Below are 8,538 nucleotides of genomic sequence, written 5' to 3'. Positions count from 1 at the left end.
ACTCAAGAGAAGTTACTTATGTCAGCACCACAAAATCATCCTTACCACCTTGTTGATCAAAGCCCTTGACCACTTACTGGAGCCTTAGGCGCCTTAATTACAACTACAGGACTTACTAAATGATTTCACCAAATTGATCCCTCTCTATTTTTCCTAGGCATACTAATCACACTACTAACTATAATTCAATGATGACGAGATGTAACTCGAGAAGGAACATATCAAGGATTACACACTATACAAGTTACATTAGGTCTTCGGTGAGGTATAATTTTATTTATTATTTCTGAAGTATTCTTTTTTGTCTCATTCTTCTGGGCCTTCTTCCATAGTAGACTAGCACCAACAGTAGAAATTGGATCTTTCTGACCTCCAGCAGGCATTGTACCATTTAACCCAATACACATTCCTCTTCTTAATACGGCAATTCTACTGGCCTCAGGAGTTACCGTAACATGAGCTCATCACAGACTAATAGAGAGCAATCACACCCAAGCCACACAAGGGTTACTATTCACAATCCTCCTAGGCCTATATTTTACTGCTCTACAAGCATACGAATATTATGAAGCACCATTCACCATCGCAGATGCTGTTTATGGCTCAACATTTTTCATAGCAACAGGCTTCCACGGTCTTCACGTTATTATTGGTTCCACATTCCTAGCCACTTGCTTATTACGCCATCTTTTATCACATTTCTCTCCTACTCACCACTTTGGATTTGAAGCCGCTGCTTGATATTGACATTTTGTGGATGTAGTATGATTATTCCTTTACATCTCTATTTATTGGTGAGGAGGTTAAGCCTATTTAATATATGCAGTATATTTGACTTCCAATCAAAAAGATCATTAAATGAAATAGGCAATTAATACAGTGTTAAGAACCGGTTTACTAACTATTATTATTTGCTTAATCGTTATAGCTATTTCAACTCTTCTTTCTAAGAAAGTTATTAACGATCGAGAAAAAAACTCCCCCTTTGAGTGCGGATTTGATCCTAAATCTTCAGCCCGAATTCCTTTCTCCCTACGATTCTTCATCATTGCCGTAATTTTTCTTATCTTCGACGTAGAAATTGCCCTCCTATTACCAATAACAATTACTATTAACAACACTAATACACTATCCTGATCTCTAGTTAGACTAGTATTCCTAGTAATCCTCCTAATAGGCCTTTACCACGAATGAAATCAAGGGTCCCTAACATGAGCTGACTAATGAAACGGGATAATAGTTAACTATAATATTTGGTTTTGCATCCAAAAGGTGTTGCTATCAACTTATCTCAAAGTAGGAAGCAAATGATTGCACTCAGTTTCGACCTGAGCCTCTGGCCCCTTGGCCCCTACTTGTTAGTTGAAGCCAAAAAGAGGCATTTCACTGTTAATGATATCATTGGGTTTATTCTCTACCCCAACTAAGGAGATGTGAAATTAATCAAGAAGAAGCTGCTAACTTTTATCTTTAGCGGGTTAGACCGTTAACATCTCTTAATATAAATAATCTCTTATATATTATACTAAGGTATATATACTAAGGTATTTATACCCCCTTAGTATAAATATTACATTACCTTTTCGAGGTAAAAAAGAGAGTACTCTCAGGGAGTATTATTTAGGGAATATAATTCTTCTTAGTATCTTCAATACTATGCTTTCAATATAAGCTACCTAAATATACAAATATAAAGAAACAAAGGAAAATTATAAAAAATAAAAAAAATTAATAAATACATTTTAAATAAATTGTCTTGTGATTGTTGAATTAATATTGAACCATCCTTAAAACTACTATAGATGCCTTGAGCGCCTAGACACTCTCTCCATCCTTGATCAATATTATTATAATATACTCCCCCTATATATAAAGGGAATTTCATAATATAATTTGTTGATAGGTAAGGTAAAAATCATATGCTTCCTATTATTGTAGAGTTAAAATAAAACTTCATACACATTAAAGGCTGCCCAATAGAATAACTTGATAGTAAGATACCAACTCACAAACCTACAACACTTACAATTAATGCACCTATTTTTAGATATAAAGGTAAAACAACACAGTTAACAGTAGGAAAAATTAATCAACTTAATGTTGCACCCCCTAAAATTGCTATCACTACTAATCCTAATATTCCCTTACACATAGTCCAACCTTCATTATCACTAATAGAATGAATATTAGTGCCCCCAAAGCCCTTACCTGTCAAATAAAATCTTAAACGTACTGAATAACATACAGTTAGGCCCGTAGAAAAAAATAATAAGAAAAAGCTGACTACATTAATTAAAGACAAAGAAGAAATCTCCAAAATTAAGTCCTTAGAATAAAAGCCAGCTAAAAATGGTATTCCACATAAAGCCAAGTTAGCTACATTTAAACAAGATAAAGTAAGGGGCATCTGACTTACAAGTGCTCCTATTCTACGAATATTTTGTGTATCTCCTACACCATGAATAATTGCTCCTGCACATAAAAAAAGTAATGCCTTAAATAAAGCATGTGTCAATAGGTGAAAAAAAGCCAATACAGGAAATCCCATGGATAAAATTATTATTATGAGACCAAGCTGACTTAGAGTAGATAAAGCAATAATCTTCTTCAAATCATATTCATAATTAGCACCAATACCAGCTATAAATATTGTCAGCCCTGATAGTAAAAGTAATACATCGCCTGCATAAACACTTAATAAAACGTCTCTAAACCGAATTAACAAGTAAACCCCAGCAGTCACAAGTGTAGAAGAATGTACTAATCCTGATACTGGTGTAGGAGCGGCTATCGCCGCCGGCAACCATGCAGAAAAAGGAATTTGTGCACTCTTTGTTATTGCTGCCAGAATAATTAAGCTAGAGATAATTATTATCTCATTATTATTTAAAACTCTATGCAAATAAAAAACATAATTTCAACTTCCATAATTTAGTATTCAAGCAATAGCTAATAAAATTGCTACATCTCCAATACGATTAGAAAGCGCGGTTAACATACCAGCGTTATAAGATCGCACATTTTCATAATAAATAACTAAACAATATGAAACTAAGCCCAATCCATCTCACCCAAGGAGAATTCTAATTAAATTAGGAGAAATAATTAATAAAACTATTGAAAGAACAAATATTAATACAAGTATAATAAATCGATTAAGATATCGTTCAGATCCTATATACTGCCCACTGTAATAAATTACCATTCTAGAAATATAAAGTTCAAATCTTATAAATATAAATACATTCAGTCAAATAGAAGAGTCATAACAATTTTATTTCTATTAAAAGAAATAACTTCTCACTCAATAAATACACTATATCTATTAATTAAAAAATTCAAACCTATAAGAAGTAAAAAAAACACTCATTCTACTTAAAAGGGCAAAACTAGTCACACAAATTGAGAAAGGTCAAACCATGGCCTAAGGGTAATAAACCTTCTTTAGTTCCACAAACTAAAATTTTATTTTAAACTACTCAAGCATCTATATCCATAGAAATCTCGGTCCTGCAAAAAAGATCAATAAATTTAAAGGTAATCAGTGTAACATCAATAATAAGTATTCTCGCACACTTCCTCCTCAACAAGAATATAAATTAGAATAAGGCATTCCATGTTGAGTATATGAATATAAATACAGTCTATAAGCAGCTCTAAAAAAAGATAGTAAAGCCAATCCTAACATACTCAATCAAGATCAACCAACTATTCTATTTAATAGACTAATTTCTCCTAATAAATTTAATGTTGGTGGTGCCGCCATATTAGCAATTCTTAATAAAAATCATCAAAGCCCTAGACTCGGCATAAAAGATAATATTCCCCGATTAATTAATAGTCTTCGACTCCCTAAGCGCTCATAAGAAATATTTGCAAGACAAAATAAACCCGAAGAACATAGACCATGGGCAATTATTAGTGTAAGAGCACCTCTAAATCCTCATAATCCCATCGTTAATAACCCTATTAACACTAACCCTATATGAGCAACAGAAGAATAGGCAATTAAAGACTTTACATCAACTTGTCGTAAGCACACTAATCTAACCGATCAAATACCTACAACTCTAATACCAAACCAAATTAAATTTATACTCACAGCTACATTTTCTACAAAATATAGAATACGCAATAACCCATATCCTCCTAATTTCAATAAAACCCCCGCCAAAATTATTGAACCACTTACGGGCGCCTCAACATGTGCCTTAGGTAATCAAAGATGAACCAGAAATATAGGTATTTTAATTAAAAAAGCAACAACTAAAGCAAAATATCATATATAATATGTAACTCCCAAATCTATTACACTTCTCATATTAATTATTAATAAACTACCCCTAACATACTCTAAATAAAAAATACCAATCAAAAGTGGCAGTGAAGCAAATAAAGTATAAAACAACAAGTATATCCCTGCCTGCACTCGTTCAGGCTGATAACCTCAGCCCAAAATTAAAAATAATGTAGGAATTAATGAGCCCTCAAAAAAAATAAAACATAAATAATCTAGAGGAAGAAAATCTCAAATAGAGTAACATAAGTAATAATAAAACTAAACTAATAAAACTCGTACTATAAAATGAACTTCTTAACACCCCCTCTCTAGCCATAATTATAAGAATAACAATTCAAATACTTAATAAAATCAACGAATATCTCAAGCTATCTCTTCACAGGTAATAGCCCACCTCCCAAGGAACTAGTCCCATACTATTTCTTATTATAAATAAAAAACAAACTCTAATAAGACAAAACTGAACAACTCACCATAATTTAAAATTAAAGCCCAAAGGTATTAAAAACAACATAAACATTAAATATTTTAGCATCGTAATACAACTAAAGAATTTAAATAATCACCTCCATGAGTTCGAACAATAGACACTAAAATTGATAAACCTAGACTGCCCTCACAAACACTAAAAGTTAAAAATAATAAACAAAAATAATTCTCAACATATAAGCTACCCAAAGAATAAGACAAAAGTAAAAAACTTATCAACACAATAAACTCAACTCTTAATAAGACTATCAATAAATGCTTACGTTGAATAACAAAACAAGCTATTCCTAAAATAACTAGAAAACAAGAAAACAAAATAAATAATATTTTCATAAGCTTTTATAGTTTAATTAAAACGTTAATGAATAAAATTCTAAAAGCATCAAGAGAAAGTATTAACTTATCTTTAGTCCCCAAAACTAATATTTTAATAAACTACCTCTTGAAATTAAAATAACCTGAATATTACTTATAATTTTAGTAGTTTTAAGATTTATTCTAATTCAAATATCTCACCCCCTATCAATAGGACTAATACTCATTGTCAACACTATTGCTACCTGCTTAACTATCTCAACTATAAGAGAATCTCCTTGATTTTCCTACATTCTCTTCTTAGTTTTTCTAGGGAGTATATTAGTTCTATTTATTTATGTTACAAGACTAGCATCTAATGAAATATTTACCTTAACACCTAATCTTTTTCTACTAATTTTCCTAGTTCCATTGCTCCTAATTACTATAATAATTATCGACCCCCTTCTACTACCAAATATAATTTCATTGCCAGATCCACATCACTATACAACTAATTACCAAGAAATTCCTGGTATAAAATTTTATATAACATCAATCCTAATGAATACTATTATATTAGCGACATACCTATTTATTACATTAATTGCAGTGGTAAAAATTACTTCATTATATCAAGGTCCCCTTCGGCCCTCTAAGTCATATGTCAACACCAATTCGTTTACATCACCCCCTTTTTAAAATTGCTAACAACGCCTTAGTAGATCTTCCAGCTCCTATTAACATCTCATACTGATGAAATTTCGGCTCTCTTCTCGGCTTGTGCTTAATTATTCAAATTGCCACAGGTCTATTCCTAGCAATACATTATATATCAGGTATTGAATTAGCCTTCAATAGAGTAATTCACATCTGCCGAGATGTAAATTTTGGCTGGCTTTTACGCACCTTACATGCTAATGGAGCATCATTTTTCTTCATTTGCCTTTACTTACATGTCGGCCGAGGAATATACTATGGCTCTTATCTTTATCTTCATACTTGAAGAGTAGGGGTTGCTATTCTACTTTTAGTAATAGCAACCGCTTTTGTAGGCTACGTACTACCTTGAGGTCAAATATCTTTCTGAGGTGCTACAGTCATTACAAATCTACTATCAGCTATCCCTTACCTAGGGACAATACTAGTACAATGAATTTGAGGGGGCTTCGCCGTAGATAATGCTACTTTAAATCGATTCTTTGCTTTCCATTTTCTCTTACCCTTCATTGTGGCCGCTATATCAATAGTACATCTTCTATTCCTTCATCAAACAGGATCTAACAACCCCCTTGGCCTTAATAGAAATCAAGATAAAATTCCCTTTCACCCTTATTTTTCAACTAAGGACACTATTGGCTTCCTAACTATAATAGCAGCTTTAATATTACTCACCCTCTGAAATCCTTATATACTCGGAGATCCTGAAAACTTCACTCCAGCCAATCCTCTAGTTACACCAGTACATATTCAACCAGAATGATACTTCTTATTTGCTTATGCTATTCTTCGCTCCATTCCTAATAAACTTGGAGGAGTTATTGCTTTAGTAATATCAATCCTCATTTTAATAATTATGCCATTCTTCCATACTAGAAAAATACGAGGCTTACAATTCTATCCCATTAATCAAATCATATTCTGAATTATAGTTAGCACAGTAATCCTTTTAACTTGAATTGGAGCCCGCCCAGTAGAAGATCCTTATATCTTAACGGGCCAAATTCTCACAGTTATTTATTTCGCTTATTTCCTATTTGTACCTTACCTCTCCTCTTTATGAGATTTCTTACTAAATAAGGCTTAGTTCTTTGGCTGAGAATAAGCATATGTTTTGAAAACATACAACAGAGCAAAGCTCTAAGAACTTATTCTCAATTTAATACACTTAAATTAAAAGAGAAATAAAGAGAAACTTTATCCCTCCTAAAAATAAAAGATAATTAAGAGATAAAGGCAAAAAACACTTTCAAGCAAGATATATTTATTTATCGTACCGAAATCGAGGTAATGTCCCTCGTACTCAAATAAACCCAAAAGAAATAAATACTACCCTACAAAAAAACAAAATAGAAAAAATATCATGCCCAAGAAACAAGATACTAAATAAAGTTCTTATAAACAAAATACTAGCATATTCGGCCATAAAAATAAGAGGAAATCCTCCTGCTCTATATTCAATATTAAATCCGGAAACAAGTTCTGACTCCCCCTCTGCGAAATCAAAGGGAGTGCGGTTAGTTTCAGCTAAGCAAGAAGCAAATCAAACTAATGCTAAAGGAAACGTAATTCATAAAAATCATAACTCTTCTTGATAATAACCAAAACTCAGCAGTCTGTATCTTTCAGCCAAAAATACAAAAGATAACAAAATTAGTGCCAAGCTAACTTCATAAGAAATAGTTTGCGCTACTGCTCGAAGACCTCCCAACAAAGAGTATGAAGAATTAGAAGACCAACCAGCAATTATTACAGTATACACGCCTATACTTGTGCAACACAAAAAAAAATAACAAACCTAAAGAAAAAGTCAACATAACACTTAAATAAGGAATTCTCAATCATACTAACAAAGAAAAATAAACTAAAAACCGGGGCTAAATAATAGGGATAATAGTTAGACATAGTAGGAAAAACTTGTTCCTTAGTAAATAACTTAATTGCATCTGCAAAAGGTTGATGTAAACCACAAATACCCACCTTATTGGGACCTCGCCGAATTTGAATATAACCTAAAGCCCTTCGTTCTAATAAAGTCAAAAATGCAACCCCAATTAAAACACAAATAATTAAAATCAAGTAAGAAATCACACCTATAATATAATCATAATACATTATTACCTGGACTCAATTCATCCATTCTTAGATCCTAAATCTAATGCACTTATCTGCCAAAGTAATGGCTATTATTTTTATTCTCCAACAATAAATATTATTAGTACTTGGTCCTTTCGTACTAAAGTACTACTTTCTAAATAAAGGATAGAAACCGATCTGGCTCACGCCGATCTGAACTCAGATCATGTAAGATTTTAAAGGTCGAACAGACCTATGTACTAAGCTTCTGCACCTAGACAAAATCTTAATTCAACATCGAGGTCGTAATCTCTCTTGTCGATATGAACTCTCAAAAAAAAAATACGCTGTTATCCCTGAGGTAACTTAGTCTATTAATCATTAATAAAGGATCATAGAAATACTTAAAAGTAATTATATTAAGAAGAGTTTATTTTACCTTCTCGACGCCCCAACGCAATAGTCAAATAGCAAATTTATTCATTATCAACTACAAAAATTAATACTTAAATATAAAGATCTACAGGGTCTTATCGTCCTCCTAAATCATTTAAGCCTTTTCACTCAAAAGTAAAATTCAATATTACAAATAAAGATAGTCTTCCACTCGTCCAACCTTTCATACAAGCCCACAATTAAAGGACTAATGCTTATGCTAC

At 32.1% G+C, this 8,538-nt stretch overlaps 2 pseudogenes; both read right to left on the bottom strand.

The window, feature by feature from the left end:
- Positions 1 to 1,672: 1,672 nt before the first annotated feature.
- LOC145685140 (NADH-ubiquinone oxidoreductase chain 5 pseudogene) lies at positions 1,673 to 7,943 on the bottom strand (annotated as a pseudogene).
- On the bottom strand, positions 3,488 to 4,835 carry LOC145684660 (NADH-ubiquinone oxidoreductase chain 4 pseudogene; annotated as a pseudogene).
- Positions 7,944 to 8,538: the final 595 nt, after the last annotated feature.

This window comes from Thermobia domestica, chromosome 5, assembly GCF_964235325.1.
Source record: "Thermobia domestica chromosome 5, izTheDome1.hap1.1, whole genome shotgun sequence".
Lineage (NCBI taxonomy): Eukaryota > Metazoa > Arthropoda > Insecta > Zygentoma > Lepismatidae > Thermobia > Thermobia domestica.
The sequence above is the reverse complement of the archived record's forward strand: the minus strand, read 5'-3'. Positions and strand labels throughout refer to the sequence as shown.